Source organism: Crinia signifera, unplaced genomic scaffold (assembly GCF_055691185.1).
Source record: "Crinia signifera unplaced genomic scaffold, ASM5569118v1 HAP2_SCAFFOLD_135, whole genome shotgun sequence".
Classification (NCBI taxonomy): Eukaryota; Metazoa; Chordata; class Amphibia; order Anura; family Myobatrachidae; genus Crinia; species Crinia signifera.
This window is the reverse complement of record NW_028142028.1, coordinates 164367-186510: the sequence shown is the minus strand read 5'-3', so window position 1 is coordinate 186510 and position 22144 is coordinate 164367. Positions and strand designations below refer to the sequence as shown.

At 46.5% G+C, this 22144-nt stretch overlaps 1 long non-coding RNA gene across 1 annotated transcript in view; it reads right to left on the bottom strand.

The window, feature by feature from the left end:
• Window positions 1-730: 730 nt before the first annotated feature.
• The window catches only part of LOC146053272 (uncharacterized), a 38448-nt gene continuing 17034 nt past the window's right edge, over window positions 731-22144 (bottom strand). The window contains exon 3 of the long non-coding RNA XR_014467710.1: window positions 731-20734. This is a non-coding gene — a long non-coding RNA (uncharacterized LOC146053272). The remainder of the gene's footprint in view (window positions 20735-22144) is intronic.

The following is a 22144-nucleotide window of genomic DNA, read 5'->3' as shown; positions in this document are numbered from 1 at the left end:
CCTCCAGGCACATAGCCGCGTACATAACAAGCTATTCGCCGGTTCCGGTTTTCACACCCCAATCAAATGTGAAAGGGTACAGCGGTGTGAAAGTGGTATATGGGGCCTATAAATGATCACTTTTTTTGTTTACCAAAGTAGGTGAAAATTATTATTTTCACCTACTTTAGTAGAAAAAAGTATTACTGATATTCAATAAAAAAGCAATGCAGACAATATCACTGCTATCTCCAGCACTGATATCAGCCCTGATTTGGCTCGCTGTCTGCATAAAATAATATAAGGACCTCAATTCATCAAACTTTAAACATAATTTAAGGAAGACCATACATATTTGATAAATATACATGTATGCCAGGAAGATATTATCGCGCCTGCTTACCTGTTGTGGGTAGCTGCTCCTGCAATTTGACGTTTGGAATATGCTGTAGTAAAAATGATGTCACAGTAGTCCAGAGACGTAGCTGGGTAAGTAGTTGACATCACAATTCATTCGTGGAGAAGGTCTACATGAAAAAAAGAAGGAGGCGCGATAATATGTTCATGACATACATGCATATTTATTAATAATGTGTCTCATATCGTAACACACATAAATGCAGTACTATACAGACAACACAAGTCATCCTTATCAGTTCCTGCCCCAGTGATTGCAAATACATGCTACAGCACATATTAGACCCTTAACTGTGGACCCGTTACTCAGTTTTACAAACTGAGCAGGTCCCCGGGTATGTGCTCTGCAGCAGCCAGTCTTGAGGAGCTGTCAGGGACTATCACCCCCCAAAGCACCTCACAGTGCCTGGAACATCTCATGCGCCAGTTTAGGCTTTCACCCGCCTTCAAGCCCATCGCAAAAGCATGACAATCTCATGCTCCGGATCTGGCACCTCTCCAAAGCACCTCAACGCGTCCGGAACATTTCATGCGCTGCTTCCGGCTTTCACCCCCAAACACCACGCCGCGGCCAGAACATTTATTGCGCCGGTTCCAACTTTCACCCCCAAAAGCACCTCGTCGCAGCCAGAATATCTCATACGTCGGTTCAGGCTTCAACCCCTCCCAAGCACCTTGCCAAGGTGGGAACATTTCATTCACAGGTTCCAGCTTTTACCCTCCAGGCACATAGCTGCATATGGACAAGTTATTCGCCAGATCCAGTTTTCACACCCCAATCAAGTGTTATAACATTTCCTGCACCGGTTCCGGCTTTCACTCCCAAAAGCACCTCGTCGCAGGCCAGAACATCTCATGCGTCGGTTTCCGGCTTTCACACCTTAATCTAATGTGAAAGGGTACAGCGGTGTGAAAGTGGTATATGAGGCCTATAAATGATCACATTTTTTTTACCAAAGTAGGTGGAAATAACAATTTTCACCTACTTTTGTAGAAAATAAGTAACTCACACGCCGCGACCGGAACATTCCTTGCGTCGGTTCCGGCTTTCACTCCCAAAAGCACCTCGTCGCGTGCCAGAACATCTCATGCGTCGGTTCCGGCTTTCACTCCCAAAAGCATACCGTCGCGGCCAGAACATCTCATGCGTCGGTTCCAGCTTTCACTTCCAAAAGCACCTCGTCACGGCCAGAACATCTCATCCGTCGGTCCCGGCTTCAACCCCCAAGCACCTTGCTAAGTCAGGAACATTTCATCACAGGTTCCAGATTTTACCCTCCAGGCACATAGCTGCGTACAAGTTATTCCCAGATTCCGGTTTTCACACCCCAATCGAATGTGAAAGGGTACAGCGGTGTGAAAGTGGTATATGGGGTCTAAAAATTATCACTTTTTTTTACCAAAGGAGGTGAAAATAAAAAATGTCACCTACTTTTGTAGAAAATAAGTACCTTGTAGCAGTCGGTACATCTCATGCGCCGGTCCCGGCTTTCACTGCCCAATCATCACGCCGGAACATTTCTTGTGCCGGTTCCAGGTTTCACCCACAAAAGCACCTTGCCAAGGCGGTGACATTTCATTCACAGGTTCCAGCTTTCACCCTCCAGGCACATAGCTGCATACTGTATGGACAAGTTATTCGCCAGATCCAGTTTCCACATCCCAATCAAGTGTGATAGGGTACAATGGTGTGAAAGTGATATATGGGGCCTATGTATTATCACTTCATTTCTGCCAATGTAGGTGAAAATGATAATTTTCACTTACTTTTGTAGAAAATAAGAACGTCACAGCGGCCGGAACATCTCATGCTCCGTTTTTTGCTTTCACCCCTCAACCATTACGCCGTGGCCGGAACATTTTCTGCGTCGGTTACGGCTTTCACTCCCAAAAGCATCCCGTCGCGTCCAGAACATCTCATGCGTCGGTTCTGGCTTTCACTCCTAAAAGCACCTCGTCGTGGCCAGAACATCTCATCCGTCGGTTCTGGCTTAACCCCCCAAGCACCTTGCCAAGTCGGGAACATTTCATTCACAGGTTCCAGCTTTTACCCTCCAGGCACATAGCCGTGTACGGAACAAATTATTCCCAGGTTCCGATTTTCACACCCCAATCGAATGTGAAAGGGTACAGCGGTGTGAAAGTAATATATGGGGCCTAGAAATGATCACATTTTTTTTACCAAAGAAGGTGGAAATAACAATTTTCACCTACTTTTGTAGAAAATAAGTACCTCACAGCAGCCGGTACATCTCATGCGCCGGTTTCGGCTTTCACCGCCAAACCACAACGCCGCTACTGGAACATTCCTTTCACCGGTTCCAGGTTTCACCCACAAAAGCACCTTGCCAAGGTGGGAACATTTCATTCACAGGTTCCAGCTTTCACCCTCCAGGCACATAGCTGCATATAGACAAGTTATTTGCCGGATCCAGTTTTCACATCCCAATCAAGTGTGATAGGGTACAGTGGTGTGAAAGTGGTTTATGGGGACTATATATTATCACTTCATTTCTACCAAAGTAGGTGAAATTTATCATTTTCACTTACTTTTGTAGAAAATAAGTACCACACAGCGTCCGAAACATCTCATGCTCCGTTTTTGGCTTTCACCCCCCAACCATCACGCCGCAGCCGGAACATTTTCTGCGTCGGTTCCAGCTTTCATTCCCAAAAGCATCTCGTCGCAGGCCAGAACATCTTATGCGTCGGTTCCGGCTTTCACTCCCAAAAGCATCCTGTCGCGTCCAGAACATCTCATGCGTCGGTTCTGGCTTTCACTCCCAAAAGCATCCCGTCGCGGCCAGAACATCTCATGCGTTGGTTCCAGCTTTCACTTCCAAAAGCACCTCGTCACGGCCAGAACATCTCATCCGTCGGTTCCGGCTTCAACCCCCAAGCACCTTGCTAAGTCAGGAACATTTCATCACAGGTTTCAGATTTTACCCTCCAGGCACATAGCTGCGTACAAGTTATTCCCAGATTCCGGTTTTCACACCCCAATCGAATGTGAAAGGGTACAGCGGTGTGAAAGTGGTATATGGGGTCTAAAAATTATCACTTTTTTTTACCAAAGGAGGTGAAAATAACAATTTTCACCTACTTTTGTAGAAAATAAGTACCTTGCAGCAGTCGGTACATCTCATGCGCCGGTTCCGGCTTTCACTGCCCAACCATCACGCCGGAACATTTCTTGTGCCGGTTCCAGGTTTCACCCACAAAAGCACCTTGCCAAGGCGGTGACATTTCATTCACAGGTTCCAGCTTTCACCCTCCAGGCACATAGCTGCATACTGTATGGACAAGTTATTCGCCAGATCCAGTTTCCACATCCCAATCAAGTGTGATAGGGTACAATGGTGTGAAAGTGATATATGGGGCCTATGTATTATCACTTCATTTCTGCCAATGTAGGTGAAAATGATAATTTTCACTTACTTTTGTAGAAAATAAGAACGTCACAGCGGCCGGAACATCTCATGCTCCGTTTTTTGCTTTCACCCCTCAACCATTACGCCGTGGCCGGAACATTTTCTGCGTCGGTTACGGCTTTCACTCCCAAAAGCATCCCGTCGCGTCCAGAACATCTCATGCGTCGGTTCTGGCTTTCACTCCTAAAAGCACCTCGTCGTGGCCAGAACATCTCATCCGTCGGTTCTGGCTTAACCCCCCAAGCACCTTGCCAAGTCGGGAACATTTCATTCACAGGTTCCAGCTTTTACCCTCCAGGCACATAGCCGTGTACGGAACAAATTATTCCCAGGTTCCGATTTTCACACCCCAATCGAATGTGAAAGGGTACAGCGGTGTGAAAGTAATATATGGGGCCTAGAAATGATCACATTTTTTTTACCAAAGAAGGTGGAAATAACAATTTTCACCTACTTTTGTAGAAAATAAGTACCTCACAGCAGCCGGTACATCTCATGCGCCGGTTTCGGCTTTCACCGCCAAACCACAACGCCGCTACTGGAACATTCCTTTCACCGGTTCCAGGTTTCACCCACAAAAGCACCTTGCCAAGGTGGGAACATTTCATTCACAGGTTCCAGCTTTCACCCTCCAGGCACATAGCTGCATATAGACAAGTTATTTGCCGGATCCAGTTTTCACATCCCAATCAAGTGTGATAGGGTACAGTGGTGTGAAAGTGGTTTATGGGGACTATATATTATCACTTCATTTCTACCAAAGTAGGTGAAATTTATCATTTTCACTTACTTTTGTAGAAAATAAGTACCACACAGCGTCCGAAACATCTCATGCTCCGTTTTTGGCTTTCACCCCCCAACCATCACGCCGCAGCCGGAACATTTTCTGCGTCGGTTCCAGCTTTCATTCCCAAAAGCATCTCGTTGCAGGCCAGAACATCTTATGCGTCGGTTCCGGCTTTCACTCCCAAAAGCATCCTGTCGCGTCCAGAACATCTCATGCGTCGGTTCTGGCTTTCACTCCCAAAAGCATCCCGTCGCGGCCAGAACATCTCATGCGTTGGTTCCAGCTTTCACTTCCAAAAGCACCTCGTCACGGCCAGAACATCTCATCCGTCGGTTCCGGCTTCAACCCCCAAGCACCTTGCTAAGTCAGGAACATTTCATCACAGGTTCCAGATTTTACCCTCCAGGCACATAGCTGCGTACAAGTTATTCCCAGATTCCGGTTTTCACACCCCAATCGAATGTGAAAGGGTACAGCGGTGTGAAAGTGGTATATGGGGTCTAAAAATTATCACTTTTTTTTACCAAAGGAGGTGAAAATAACAATTTTCACCTACTTTTGTAGAAAATAAGTACCTTGCAGCAGTCGGTACATCTCATGCGCCGGTTCCGGCTTTCACTGCCCAACCATCACGCCGGAACATTTCTTGTGCCGGTTCCAGGTTTCACCCACACAAGCACCTTGCCAAGGCGGTGACATTTCATTCACAGGTTCCAGCTTTCACCCTCCAGGCACATAGCTGCATATGGACAAGTTATTTGCCGGATCCAGTTTTCACATCCCAATCAAGTGTGATAGGGTACAGTGGTGTGAAAGTGGTTTATGGGGACTATATATTATCACTTCATTTCTACCAAAGTAGGTGAAATTGATCATTTTCACTTACTTTTGTAGAAAATAAGTACGTCACAGCGGCCGAAACATCTCATGCTCCGTTTTTGGCTTTCACCCCCCAACCATCACGCCGCAGCCGGAACATTTTCTGCGTCGGTTCCAGCTTTCATTCCCAAAAGCATCTCGTCGCAGGCCAGAACATCTCATGCGTCGGTTCTGGCTTTCACTCCCAAAAGCACCTCGTCGTGGCCAGAACATCTCATCCGTCCGTTCCGGCTTTACCCCCCAAGCACCTTGCCAAGGTGGGAACATTTCATTCACAGGTTTCAGCTTTTACCCTCCAGGCACATAGCCGCGTACATAACAAGCTATTCGCCGGTTCCGGTTTTCACACCCCAATCAAATGTGAAAGGGTACAGCGGTGTGAAAGTGGTATATGGGGCCTATAAATGATCACTTTTTTTGTTTACCAAAGTAGGTGAAAATTATTATTTTCACCTACTTTAGTAGAAAAAAGTATTACTGATATTCAATAAAAAAGCAATGCAGACAATATCACTGCTATCTCCCGCACTGATATCAGCCCTGATTTGGCTCGCTGTCTGCATAAAATAATATAAGGACCTCAATTCATCAAACTTTAAACATAATTTAAGGAAGACCATACATATTTGATAAATATACATGTATGCCAGGAAGATATTATCGCGCCTGCTTACCTGTTGTGGGTAGCTGCTCCTGCAATTTGACGTTTGGAATATGCTGTAGTAAAAATGATGTCACAGTACTCCAGAGACGTAGCTGGGTAAGTAGTTGACATCACAATTCATTCGTGGAGAAGGTCTACATGAAAAAAAGAAGGAGGCGCGATAATATGTTCATGACATACATGCATATTTATTAATAATGTGTCTCACATCGTAACACACATAAATGCAGTACTATACAGACAACACAAGTCATCCTTATCAGTTCCTGCCCCAGTGATTGCAAATACATGCTACAGCACATATTAGACCCTTAACTGTGGACCCGTTACTCAGTTTTACAAACTGAGCAGGTCCCCGGGTATGTGCTCTGCAGCAGCCAGTCTTGAGGAGCTGTCAGGGACTATCACCCCCCAAAGCACCTCACAGTGCCTGGAACATCTCATGCGCCAGTTTAGGCTTTCACCCGCCTTCAAGCCCATCGCAAAAGCATGACAATCTCATGCTCCGGATCTGGCACCTCTCCAAAGCACGTTAACGCGTCCGGAACATTTCATGCGCTGCTTCCGGCTTTCACCCCCAAACACCACGCCGCGGCCAGAACATTTATTGCGCCGGTTCCAACTTTCACCCCCAAAAGCACCTCGTCGCAGCCAGAATATCTCATACGTCGGTTCAGGCTTCAACCCCTCCCAAGCACCTTGCCAAGGTGGGAACATTTCATTCACAGGTTCCAGCTTTTACCCTCCAGGCACATAGCTGCATATGGACAAGTTATTCGCCAGATCCATTTTTCACACCCCAATCAAGTGTTATAACATTTCCTGCACCGGTTCCGGTTTTCACTCCCAAAAGCACCTCGTCGCGGGCCAGAACATCTCATGCGTCGGTTCCGGCTTTCACTCCCAAAAGATCCTCGTCACGGCCAAAACATCTCATGCGTCGGTTTCCGGCTTTCACACCCCAATCTAATGTGAAAGGGTACAGCGGTGTGAAAGTGGTATATGGGGCCTATAAATGATCACATTTTTTTTACCAAAGTAGGTGGAAATAACAATTTTCACCTACTTTTGTAGAAAATAAGTAACTCACACGCCGCGACCGGAACATTCCTTGCGTCGGTTCCGGCTTTCACTCCCAAAAGCACCTCGTCGCGTGCCAGAACATCTCATGCGTCGGTTCCGGCTTTCACTCCCAAAAGCATACCGTCGCGGCCAGAACATCTCATGCGTCGGTTCCAGCTTTCACTTCCAAAAGCACCTCGTCACGGCCAGAACATCTCATCCGTCGGTTCCGGCTTCAACCCCCAAGCACCTTGCTAAGTCAGGAACATTTCATCACAGGTTCCAGATTTTACCCTCCAGGCACATAGCTGCGTACAAGTTATTCCCAGATTCCGGTTTTCACACCCCAATCGAATGTGAAAGGGTACAGCGGTGTGAAAGTGGTATATGGGGTCTAAAAATTATCACTTTTCTTTTACCAAAGCAGGTGAAAATAACAATTTTCACCTACTTTTGTAGAAAATAAGTACCTTGCAGCAGTCGGTACATCTCATGCGCCGGTTCTGGCTTTCACTGCCCAACCATCACGCCGGAACATTTCTTGTGCCGGTTCCAGGTTTCACCCACAAAAGCACCTTGCCAAGGCGGTGACATTTCATTCTATATATTATCACTTCATTTCTACCAATGTAGGTGAAAATGATAATTTTCACTTACTTTTATAGAAAATAAGTACCTCACAGTGGCTGGAACATCTCATACTGTTTTTGGCTTTCATCCCCCAACCATTACGTCGTGGCCAGAACATTTTCTGCGTCGGTTCCGGCTTTCACTCCCAGAATGATCCCGTCGCGTCCAGAACATCTCATGCGTCGGTTCCAGCTTTCAGTTCCAAAAACACCTCGCCGCGGCCAGAACATCTCATCCGTCGGTTCCGGCTTTACCCCCTAGCACCTTGCCAAGGCGGTGACATTTAATTCACAGGTTCCAGCTTTCACCCTCCAGGCACATAGCTGCATACTGTATGGACAAGTTATTCGCCAGATCCAGTTTTCACATCCCAATCAAGTGTGATAGGGTACAATGGTGTGAAAGTGATATATGGGGCCTATATATTATCACTTCATTTCTGCCAATGTAGGTGAAAATGATAATTTTCACTTACTTTTGTAGAAAATAAGAACGTCACAGCGGCCGGAACATCTCATGCTCCGTTTTTGGCTTTCACCCCTCAACCATTACGCCGTGGCCGGAACATTTTCTGCGTCGGTTCCGGCTTTCACTCCCAAAAGCATCCCGTCGCGTCCAGAACATCTCATCCGTCGGTTCTGGCTTAACCCCCCAAGCACCTTGCCAAGTCGGGAACATTTCATTCACAGGTTCCAGCTTTTACCCTCCAGGCACATAGCCGTGTACGGAACAAATTATTCCCAGGTTCCGATTTTCACACCCCAATCGAATGTGAAAGGGTACAGCGGTGTGAAAGTAATATATGGGGCCTATAAATGATCACATTTTTTTTACCAAAGAAGGTGGAAATAACAATTTTCACCTACTTTTGTAGAAAATATATACCTCACAGCAGCCGGTACATCTCATGCGCCGGTTTTCGGCTTTCACCGCCAAACCACCACGCCGCTACTGGAACATTCCTTTCACCGGTTCCAGGTTTCACCCACAAAAGCACCTTGCCAAGGCAGTACCATTTCATTCACAGGTTCCAGCTTTCACCCTCCAGGCACATAGCTGCATATGGACAAGTTATTTGCCGGATCCAGTTTTCACATCTCAATCAAGTGTGATAGGGTACAGTGGTGTGAAAGTGGTTTATGGGGACTATATATTATCACTTCATTTCTACCAAAGTAGGTGAAATTTATCATTTTCACTAACTTTTGTAGAAAATAAGTACCACACAGCGGCCGAAACATCTCATGCTCCGTTTTTGGCTTTCACCCCCCAACCATCACGCCGCAGCCGGAACATTTTCTGCGTCGGTTCCAGCTTTCATTCCCAAAAGCATCTCGTCGCAGGCCAGAACATCTTATGCGTCGGTTCCGGCTTTCACTCCCAAAAGCATCCCGTCGCGTCCAGAACATCTCATGCGTCGGTTCTGGCTTTCACTCCCAAAAGCATTCCGTCGCGGCCAGAACATCTCATGCGTTGGTTCCAGCTTTCACTTCCAAAAGCACCTCGTCACGGCCAGAACATCTCATCCGTCGGTTCCGGCTTCAACCCCCAAGCACCTTGCTAAGTGAGGAACATTTCATCACAGGTTCCAGATTTTACCCTCCAGGCACATAGCTGCGTACAAGTTATTCCCAGATTCTGGTTTTCACACCCCAATCGAATGTGAAAGGGTACAGCGGTGTGAAAGTGGTATATGGGGTCTAAAAATTATCACTTTTTTTTACCAAAGGAGGTGAAAATAACAATTTTCACCTACTTTTGTAGAAAATAAGTACCTTGCAGCAGTCGGTACATCTCATGCGCCGGTTCCGGCTTTCACTGCCCAACCATCACGCCGGAACATTTCTTGTGCCGGTTCCAGGTTTCACCCACACAAGCACCTTGCCAAGGCGGTGACATTTCATTCACAGGTTCCAGCTTTCACCCTCCAGGCACATAGCTGCATATGGACAAGTTATTTGCCGGATCCAGTTTTCACATCCCAATCAAGTGTGATAGGGTACAGTGGTGTGAAAGTGGTTTATGGGGACTATATATTATCACTTCATTTCTACCAAAGTAGGTGAAATTGATCATTTTCACTTACTTTTGTAGAAAATAAGTACGTCACAGCGGCCGAAACATCTCATGCTCCGTTTTTGGCTTTCACCCCCCAACCATCACGCCGCAGCCGGAACATTTTCTGCGTCGGTTCCAGCTTTCATTCCCAAAAGCATCTCGTCGCAGGCCAGAACATCTCATGCGTCGGTTCTGGCTTTCACTCCCAAAAGCACCTCGTCGTGGCCAGAACATCTCATCCGTCCGTTCCGGCTTTACCCCCCAAGCACCTTGCCAAGGTGGGAACATTTCATTCACAGGTTCCAGCTTTTACCCTCCAGGCACATAGCCGCGTACATAACAAGCTATTCGCCGGTTCCGGTTTTCACACCCCAATCAAATGTGAAAGGGTACAGCGGTGTGAAAGTGGTATATGGGGCCTATAAATGATCACTTTTTTTGTTTACCAAAGTAGGTGAAAATTATTATTTTCACCTACTTTAGTAGAAAAAAGTATTACTGATATTCAATAAAAAAGCAATGCAGACAATATCACTGCTATCTCCCGCACTGATATCAGCCCTGATTTGGCTCGCTGTCTGCATAAAATAATATAAGGACCTCAATTCATCAAACTTTAAACATAATTTAAGGAAGACCATACATATTTGATAAATATACATGTATGCCAGGAAGATATTATCGCGCCTGCTTACCTGTTGTGGGTAGCTGCTCCTGCAATTTGACGTTTGGAATATGCTGTAGTAAAAATGATGTCACAGTACTCCAGAGACGTAGCTGGGTAAGTAGTTGACATCACAATTCATTCGTGGAGAAGGTCTACATGAAAAAAAGAAGGAGGCGCGATAATATGTTCATGACATACATGCATATTTATTAATAATGTGTCTCACATCGTAACACACATAAATGCAGTACTATACAGACAACACAAGTCATCCTTATCAGTTCCTGCCCCAGTGATTGCAAATACATGCTACAGCACATATTAGACCCTTAACTGTGGACCCGTTACTCAGTTTTACAAACTGAGCAGGTCCCCGGGTATGTGCTCTGCAGCAGCCAGTCTTGAGGAGCTGTCAGGGACTATCACCCCCCAAAGCACCTCACAGTGCCTGGAACATCTCATGCGCCAGTTTAGGCTTTCACCCGCCTTCAAGCCCATCGCAAAAGCATGACAATCTCATGCTCCGGATCTGGCACCTCTCCAAAGCACGTTAACGCGTCCGGAACATTTCATGCGCTGCTTCCGGCTTTCACCCCCAAACACCACGCCGCGGCCAGAACATTTATTGCGCCGGTTCCAACTTTCACCCCCAAAAGCACCTCGTCGCAGCCAGAATATCTCATACGTCGGTTCAGGCTTCAACCCCTCCCAAGCACCTTGCCAAGGTGGGAACATTTCATTCACAGGTTCCAGCTTTTACCCTCCAGGCACATAGCTGCATATGGACAAGTTATTCGCCAGATCCATTTTTCACACCCCAATCAAGTGTTATAACATTTCCTGCACCGGTTCCGGTTTTCACTCCCAAAAGCACCTCGTCGCGGGCCAGAACATCTCATGCGTCGGTTCCGGCTTTCACTCCCAAAAGATCCTCGTCACGGCCAAAACATCTCATGCGTCGGTTTCCGGCTTTCACACCCCAATCTAATGTGAAAGGGTACAGCGGTGTGAAAGTGGTATATGGGGCCTATAAATGATCACATTTTTTTTACCAAAGTAGGTGGAAATAACAATTTTCACCTACTTTTGTAGAAAATAAGTAACTCACACGCCGCGACCGGAACATTCCTTGCGTCGGTTCCGGCTTTCACTCCCAAAAGCACCTCGTCGCGTGCCAGAACATCTCATGCGTCGGTTCCGGCTTTCACTCCCAAAAGCATACCGTCGCGGCCAGAACATCTCATGCGTCGGTTCCAGCTTTCACTTCCAAAAGCACCTCGTCACGGCCAGAACATCTCATCCGTCGGTTCCGGCTTCAACCCCCAAGCACCTTGCTAAGTCAGGAACATTTCATCACAGGTTCCAGATTTTACCCTCCAGGCACATAGCTGCGTACAAGTTATTCCCAGATTCCGGTTTTCACACCCCAATCGAATGTGAAAGGGTACAGCGGTGTGAAAGTGGTATATGGGGTCTAAAAATTATCACTTTTCTTTTACCAAAGCAGGTGAAAATAACAATTTTCACCTACTTTTGTAGAAAATAAGTACCTTGCAGCAGTCGGTACATCTCATGCGCCGGTTCTGGCTTTCACTGCCCAACCATCACGCCGGAACATTTCTTGTGCCGGTTCCAGGTTTCACCCACAAAAGCACCTTGCCAAGGCGGTGACATTTCATTCTATATATTATCACTTCATTTCTACCAATGTAGGTGAAAATGATAATTTTCACTTACTTTTATAGAAAATAAGTACCTCACAGTGGCTGGAACATCTCATACTGTTTTTGGCTTTCATCCCCCAACCATTACGTTGTGGCCAGAACATTTTCTGCGTCGGTTCCGGCTTTCACTCCCAGAATGATCCCGTCGCGTCCAGAACATCTCATGCGTCGGTTCCAGCTTTCAGTTCCAAAAACACCTCGCCGCGGCCAGAACATCTCATCCGTCGGTTCCGGCTTTACCCCCTAGCACCTTGCCAAGGCGGTGACATTTAATTCACAGGTTCCAGCTTTCACCCTCCAGGCACATAGCTGCATACTGTATGGACAAGTTATTCGCCAGATCCAGTTTTCACATCCCAATCAAGTGTGATAGGGTACAATGGTGTGAAAGTGATATATGGGGCCTATATATTATCACTTCATTTCTGCCAATGTAGGTGAAAATGATAATTTTCACTTACTTTTGTAGAAAATAAGAACGTCACAGCGGCCGGAACATCTCATGCTCCGTTTTTGGCTTTCACCCCTCAACCATTACGCCGTGGCCGGAACATTTTCTGCGTCGGTTCCGGCTTTCACTCCCAAAAGCATCCCGTCGCGTCCAGAACATCTCATCCGTCGGTTCTGGCTTAACCCCCCAAGCACCTTGCCAAGTCGGGAACATTTCATTCACAGGTTCCAGCTTTTACCCTCCAGGCACATAGCCGTGTACGGAACAAATTATTCCCAGGTTCCGATTTTCACACCCCAATCGAATGTGAAAGGGTACAGCGGTGTGAAAGTAATATATGGGGCCTATAAATGATCACATTTTTTTTACCAAAGAAGGTGGAAATAACAATTTTCACCTACTTTTGTAGAAAATATATACCTCACAGCAGCCGGTACATCTCATGCGCCGGTTTTCGGCTTTCACCGCCAAACCACCACGCCGCTACTGGAACATTCCTTTCACCGGTTCCAGGTTTCACCCACAAAAGCACCTTGCCAAGGCAGTACCATTTCATTCACAGGTTCCAGCTTTCACCCTCCAGGCACATAGCTGCATATGGACAAGTTATTTGCCGGATCCAGTTTTCACATCTCAATCAAGTGTGATAGGGTACAGTGGTGTGAAAGTGGTTTATGGGGACTATATATTATCACTTCATTTCTACCAAAGTAGGTGAAATTTATCATTTTCACTAACTTTTGTAGAAAATAAGTACCACACAGCGGCCGAAACATCTCATGCTCCGTTTTTGGCTTTCACCCCCCAACCATCACGCCGCAGCCGGAACATTTTCTGCGTCGGTTCCAGCTTTCATTCCCAAAAGCATCTCGTCGCAGGCCAGAACATCTTATGCGTCGGTTCCGGCTTTCACTCCCAAAAGCATCCCGTCGCGTCCAGAACATCTCATGCGTCGGTTCTGGCTTTCACTCCCAAAAGCATTCCGTCGCGGCCAGAACATCTCATGCGTTGGTTCCAGCTTTCACTTCCAAAAGCACCTCGTCACGGCCAGAACATCTCATCCGTCGGTTCCGGCTTCAACCCCCAAGCACCTTGCTAAGTGAGGAACATTTCATCACAGGTTCCAGATTTTACCCTCCAGGCACATAGCTGCGTACAAGTTATTCCCAGATTCTGGTTTTCACACCCCAATCGAATGTGAAAGGGTACAGCGGTGTGAAAGTGGTATATGGGGTCTAAAAATTATCACTTTTTTTTACCAAAGGAGGTGAAAATAACAATTTTCACCTACTTTTGTAGAAAATAAGTACCTTGCAGCAGTCGGTACATCTCATTCGCCGGTTCCGGATTTTACTGCCCAACCATCACGCCGGAACATTTCTTGTGCCGGTTCCAGGTTTCACCCACAAAAGCACCTTGCCAAGGCGGTGACATTTCATTCACAGGTTCCAGCTTTCACCCTCCAGGCACATAGCTGCATATGGACAAGTTATTTGCCGGATCCAGTTTTCACATCCCAATCAAGTGTGATAGGGTACAGTGGTGTGAAAGTGGTTTATGGGGACTATATATTATCACTTCATTTCTACCAAAGTAGGTGAAATTGATCATTTTCACTTACTTTTGTAGAAAAAAAGTACGTCACAGCGGCAGAAACATCTCATGCTCCGTTTTTTGGCTTTCACCCCCCAACCATCACGTCGCAGCCGGAACATTTTCTGCGTCGGTTCCAGCTTTCATTCCCAAAAGCATCTCGTCGCAGGCCAGAACATCTCATGCGTCGGTTCTGGCTTTCACTCCCAAAAGCACCTCGTCGTGGCCAGAACATCTCATCCGTCGGTTCCGGCTTTACCCCCCAAGCACCTTGCCAAGGTGGGAACATTTCATTCACAGGTTCCAGCTTTTACCCTCCAGGCACATAGCCGCGTACATAACAAGCTATTCGCCGGTTCCGGATTTCACACCCCAATCAAATGTGAAAGGGTACAGCGGTGTGAAAGTGGTATATGGGGCCTATAAATTATCACTTTTTTTTTTACCAAAGTAGGTGAAAATTATTATTTTCACCTACTTTAGTAGAAAAAAGTATTACTGACATTCAATAAAAAAGCAATGCAGACAATATCACTGCTATCTCCCGCACTGATATCAGCCCTGATTTGGCTCGCTGTCTGCATAAAATAATATAAGGACCTCAATTCATCAAACTTTAAACATAATTTATAGAAGACCATACATATTTGATAAATATACATGTATGCCAGGAAGATATTATCGCGCCTGCTTACCTGTTGTGGGTAGCTGCTCCTGCAATTTGACGTTTGGAATATGCTGTAGTAAAAATGATGTCACAGTAGTCCAGAGACGTAGCTGGGTAAGTAGTTGACATCACAATTCATTCGTGGAGAAGGTCTACATGAAAAAAAGAAGAAGGAGGCGCGATAATATGTTCATGACATACATGCATATTTATTAATAATGTGTCTTACATCGTAACACACATAAATGCAGTACTATACAGACAACACAAGTCATCCTTATCAGTTCCTGCCCCAGTGATTGCAAATACATGCTACAGCACATATTAGACCCTTAACTGTGGACCCGTTACTCAGTTTTACAAACTGAGCAGGTCCCCGGGTATGTGCTCTGCAGCAGCCAGTCTTGAGGAGCTGTCAGGGACTATCACCCCCCAAAGCACCTCACAGTGCCTGGAACATCTCATGCGCCAGTTTAGGCTTTCACCCGCCTTCAAGCCCATCGCAAAAGCATGACAATCTCATGCTCCGGATCTGGCACCTCTCCAAAGCACCTCAACACGTCCGGAACATTTCATGCGCCGCTTCCGGCTTTCACCCCCAAATACCACGCCGCGGCCAGAACATTTATTGCGCCGGTTCCAACTTTCACCCCCAAAAGCACCTCGTCGCAGCCAGAATCTCTCATACGTCGGTTCAGGCTTCAACCCCTTCCAAGCACCTTGCCAAGGTGGGAACATTTCATTCACAGGTTCCAGCTTTTACCCTCCAGGCACATAGCTGCATATGGACAAGTTATTCGCCAGATCCAGTTTTCACACCCCAATCAAGTGTTATAACATTTCCTGCACCGGTTCCGGCTTTCACTCCCAAAAGCACCTCGTCGCAGGCCAGAACATCTCATGCGTCGGTTTCCGGCTTTCACACCTTAATCTAATGTGAAAGGGTACAGCGGTGTGAAAGTGGTATATGAGGCCTATAAATGATCACATTTTTTTTACCAAAGTAGGTGGAAATAACAATTTTCACCTACTTTTGTAGAAAATAAGTAACTCACACGCCGCGACCGGAACATTCCTTGCGTCGGTTCCGGCTTTCACTCCCAAAAGCACCTCGTCGCGTGCCAGAACATCTCATGCGTCGGTTCCGGCTTTCACTCCCAAAAGCATACCGTCGCGGCCAGAACATCTCATGCGTCGGTTCCAGTTTTCACTTCCAAAAGCACCTCGTCACGGCCAGAACATCTCATCCGTCGGTTCCGGCTTCAACCCCCAAGCACCTTGCTAAGTCAGGAACATTTCATCCCAGGTTCCAGATTTTACCCTCCAGGCACATAGCTGCGTACAAATTATTCCCAGATTCCGGTTTTCACACCCCAATCGAATGTGAAAGGGTACAGCGGTGTAAAAGTGGTATATGGGGTCTAAAAATTATAACTTTTCTTTTACCAAAGCAGGTGAAAATTACAATTTTCACCTACTTTTGTAGAAAATAAGTACCTTGCAGCAGTCGGTACATCTCATGCGCCGGTTCTGGCTTTCACTGCCCAACCATCACGCCGGAACATTTCTTGTGCCGGTTCCAGGTTTCACCCACAAAAGCACCTTGCCAAGGCGGTGACATTTCATTCACAGGTTCCAGCTTTCACCCTCCAGGCACATAGCTGCATATGGACAAGTTATTCGCCGGATCCAGTTTCCACATCCCAATCAAGTGTGATAGGGTACAATGGTGTGAAAGTGATGTATGGTGCCTATATATTATCACTTCATTTCTACCAATGTAGGTGAAAATGATCATTTTCACTTACTTTTATAGAAAATAAGTACCTCACAGTGGCTGGAACATCTCATACTGTTTTTGGCTTTCATCCCCCAACCATTACGCCGTGGCCAGAACATTTTCTGCGTCGGTTCCGGCTTTCACTCCCAGAAGCATCCCGTCGCGTCCAGAACATCTCATGCGTCGGTTCCAGCTTTCAGTTCCAAAAACACCTCGCAGCAGCCAGAACATCTCATCCGTCGGTTCCGGCTTTACCCCCAAGCACCTTGCCAAGGCGGTGACATTTCATTCACAGGTTCCAGCTTTCACCCTCCAGGCACATAGCTGCATACTGTATGGACAAGTTATTCCCCGGATCCAGTTTCCACATCCCAATCAAGTGTGATAGGGTACAATGGTGTGAAAGTGATATATGGGGCCTATATATTATCACTTCATTTCTGCCAATGTAGGTGAAAATGATAATTTTCACTTACTTTTGTAGAAAATAAGAACGTCACAGCGGCCGGAACATCTCATGCTCCGTTTTTGTCTTTCACCCCTCAACCATTACGCCGTGGCCGGAACATTTTCTGCGTCGGTTCCGGCTTTCACTCCCAAAAGCATCCCGTCGCGTCCAGAACATCTCATGCGTCGGTTCTGGCTTTCACTCCTAAAAGCACCTCGTCGTGGCCAGAACATCTCATCCGTCGGTTCTGGCTTAACCCCCCAAGCACCTTGCCAAGTCGGGAACATTTCATTCACAGGTTCCAGCTTTTACCCTCCAGGCACATAGCCGTGTACGGAACAAATTATTCCCAGGTTCCGATTTTCACACCCCAATCGAATGTGAAAGGGTACAGCGGTGTGAAAGTAATATATGGGGCCTATAAATTATCACATTTTTTTTACCAAAGAAGGTGGAAATAACAATTTTCACCTACTTTTGTAGAAAATAAGTACCTCACAGCAGCCGGTACATCTCATGCGCCGGTTTCGGCTTTCAGCGTCAAACCACCACGCCGCTACTGGAACATTCCTTTCACCGGTTCCAGGTTTCACCCACAAAAGCACCTTGCCAAGGCAGTACCATTTCATTCACAGGTTCCAGCTTTTACCCTCCAGGCACATAGCTGCATATGGACAAGTTATTTGCCGGATCCAGTTTTCACATCCCAATCAAGTGTGATAGGGTACAGTGGTGTGAAAGTGGTTTATGGGGACTATATATTATCACTTCATTTCTACAAAAGTAGGTGAAATGTATCAATTTCAATTACTTTTGTAGAAAATAAGTACCACACAGCGGCCGAAACATCTCATGCTCCGTTTTTGGCTTTCACCCCCCAACCATCACGCCGCAGCCGGAACATTTTCTGCGTCGGTTCCAGCTTTCATTCCCAAAAGCATCTCGTCGCAGGCCAGAACATCTCATGCGTCGGTTCTGGCTTTCACTCCCAAAAGCATCTCGTCGCAGGCCAGAACATCTTATGTGTCGGTTCCGGCTTTCACTCCCAAAAGCATCTCGTCGCAGGCCAGAACATCTTATGTGTCGGTTCCGGCTTTCACTCCCAAAAGCATCCCGTCGCGTCCAGAACATCTCATGCGTCGGTTCTGGCTTTCACTCCCAAAAGCATCCCGTCGCGGCCAGAACATCTCATGCGTTGGTTCCAGCTTTCACTTCCAAAAGCACCTCGTCACGGCCAGAACATCTCATCCGTCGGTTCCGGCTTCAACCCCCAAGCACCTTGCTAAGTCAGGAACATTTAATCACAGGTTCCAGATTTTACCCTCCAGGCACATAGCTGCGTACAAATTATTCCCAGGTTCCGATTTTCACACCCCAATCGAATGTGAAAGGGTACAGCGGTGTGAAAGTAATATATGGGGCCTAGAAATGATCACATTTTTTTTACCAAAGAAGGTGGAAATAACAATTTTCACCTACTTTTGTAGAAAATAAGTACCTCACAGCAGCCGGTACATCTCATGCGCCGGTTTCGGCTTTCAGCGCCAAACCACCACGCCGCTACTGGAACATTCCTTTCACCGGTTCCAGGTTTCACCCACAAAAGCACCTTGCCAAGGCAGTACCATTTCATTCACAGGTTCCAGCTTTTACCCTCCAGGCACATAGCTGCATATGGACAAGTTATTTGCCGGATCCAGTTTTCACATCCCAATCAAGTGTGATAGGGTACAGTGGTGTGAAAGTGGTTTATGGGGACTATATATTATCACTTCATTTCTACAAAAGTAGGTGAAATGTATCAATTTCAATTACTTTTGTAGAAAATAAGTACCACACAGCGGCCGAAACATCTCATGCTCCGTTTTTGGCTTTCACCCCCCAACCATCACGCCGCAGCCGGAACATTTTCTGCGTCGGTTCCAGCTTTCATTCCCAAAAGCATCTCGTCGCAGGCCAGAACATCTCATGCGTCGGTTCTGGCTTTCACTCCCAAAAGCATCTCGTCGCAGGCCAGAACATCTTATGTGTCGGTTCCGGCTTTCACTCCCAAAAGCATCTCGTCGCAGGCCAGAACATCTTATGTGTCGGTTCCGGCTTTCACTCCCAAAAGCATCCCGTCGCGGCCAGAACATCTCATGCGTTGGTTCCAGCTTCAACCCCCAAGCACCTTGCTAAGTCAGGAACATTTAATCACAGGTTCCAGATTTTACCCTCCAGGCACATAGCTGCGTACAAGTTATTCCCAGATTCCGGTTTTCACACCCCAATCGAATGTGAAAGGGTACAGCGGTGTGAAAGTGGTATATGGGGTCTAAAAATTATCACTTTTTTTTACCAAAGGAGGTGAAAATAACAATTTTCACCTACTTTTGTAGAAAATAAGTACCTTGCAGCAGTCGGTACATCTCATGCGCCGGTTCCGGCTTTCACTGCCCAACCATCACGCCGGAACATTTCTTGTGCCGGTTCCAGGTTTCACCCACAAAAGCACCTTGCCAAGGCGGTGACATTTCATTCACAGGTTCCAGCTTTCACCCTCCAGGCACATAGCTGCATATGGACAAGTTATTTGCCGGATCCAGTTTTCACATCCCAATCAAGTGTGATAGGGTACAGTGGTGTGAAAGTGGTTTATGGGGACTATATATTATCACTTCATTTCTACCAAAGTAGGGTGAAATTGATCATTTTCACTTACTTTTGTAGAAAATAAGTACGTCACAGCGGCCGAAACATCTCATGCTCCGTTTTTGGCTTTCACCCCCCAACCATCACGCCGCAGCCGGAACATTTTCTGCGTCGGTTCCAGCTTTCATTCCCAAAAGCATCTCGTCGCAGGCCAGAACATCTCATGCGTCGGTTCTGGCTTTCACTCCCAAAAGCACCTCGTCGTGGCCAGAACATCTTATCCGTCGGTTCCGGCTTTACCCCCCAAGCACCTTGCCAAGGTGGGAACATTTCATTCACAGGTTCCAGCTTTTACCCTCCAGGCACATAGCCGCGTACATAACAAGCTATTCGCCGGTTCCGGTTTTCACACCCCAATCAAATGTGAAAGGGTACAGCGGTGTGAAAGTGGTATATGGGGCCTATAAATTATCACTTTTTTTTTTTTACCAAAGTAGGTGAAAATTATTATTTTCACCTACTTTAGTAGAAAAAAGTATTACTGACATTCAATAAAAAAGCAATGCAGACAATATCACTGCTATCTCCCGCACTGATATCAGCCCTGATTTGGCTCGCTGTCTGCATAAAATAATATAAGGACCTCAATTCATCAAACTTTAAACATAATTTAAGGAAGACCATACATATTTGATAAATATACATGTATGCCAGGAAGATATTATCGCGCCTGCTTACCTGTTGTGGGTAGCTGCTCCTGCAATTTGACGTTTGGAATATGCTGAAGTAAAAATTATGTCACAGTAGTCCAGAGACGTAGCTGGGTAAGAAGTTGACATCACAATTCATTCGTGGAGAAGGTCTACCTGAAAAAAAGAAGAAGGAGGCGCGATAATATGTTCATGACATACATGCATATTTATTAATAATGTGTCTTACATCGTAACACACATAAATGCAGTACTATACAGACAACACAAGTCATCCTTATCAGTTCCTGCCCCAGTGATTGCAAATACATGCTACAGCACATATTAGACCCTTAACTGTGGACCCGTTACTCAGTTTTACAAACTGAGCAGGTCCCCGGGTATGTGCTCTGCAGCAGCCAGTCTTGAGGAGCTGTCAGGGACTATCACCCCCCAAAGCAACTCACAGTGCCTGGAACATCTCATGCGCCAGTTTAGGCTTTCACCCGCCTTCAAGCCCATCGCAAAAGCATGACAATCTCATGCTCCGGATCTGGCACCTCTCCAAAGCACCTCAACGCGTCCGGAACATTTCATGCGCCACTTCCGGCTTTCACCCCTAAACACCACGCCGCGGCCAGAACATTTATTGCGCCTGTTCCAACTTTCACCCCCAAAAGCACCTCGTCGCAGCCAGAATATCTCATACGTCGGTTCAGGCTTCAACCCCTCCCAAGCACCTTGCCAAGGTGGGAACATTTCATTCACAGGTTCCAGCTTTTACCCTCCAGGCACATAGCTGCATATGGACAAGTTATTCGCCAGATCCAGTTTTCACACCCCAATCAAGTGTTATAACATTTCCTGCACCGGTTCCGGCTTTCACTCCCAAAAGCACCTCGTCGCAGGCCAGAACATCTCATGCGTCGGTTTCCGGCTTTCACACCTTAATCTAATGTGAAAGGGTACAGCGGTGTGAAAGTGGTATATGAGGCCTATAAATGATCACATTTTTTTTACCAAAGTAGGTGAAAATAACAATTTTCACCTACTTTTGTAGAAAATAAGTAACTCACACGCCGCGACCGGAACATTCCTTGCGTCGGTTCCGGCTTTCACTCCCAAAAGCACCTCGTCGCGTGCCAGAACATCTCATGCGTCGGTTCCGGCTTTCACTTCCAAAAGCACCTCGTCACGGCCAGAACATCTCATCCGTCGGTTCCGGCTTCAACCCCCAAGCACCTTGCTAAGTCAGGAACATTTCATCACAGGTTCCAGATTTTACCCTCCAGGCACATAGCTGCGTACAAGTTATTCCCAGATTCCGGTTTTCACACCCCAATCGAATGTGAAAGGGTACAGCGGTGTGAAAGTGGTATATGGGGTCCAAAAATTATCACTTTTCTTTTACCAAAGCAGGTGAAAATAACAATTTTCACCTACTTTTGTAGAAAATAAGTACCTTGCAGCAGTCGGTACATCTCATGCGCCCGTTCTGGCTTTCACTGCCCAACCATCACGCCGGAACATTTCTTGTGCCGGTTCCAGGTTTCACCCACAAAAGCACCTTGCCAAGGCGGTGACATT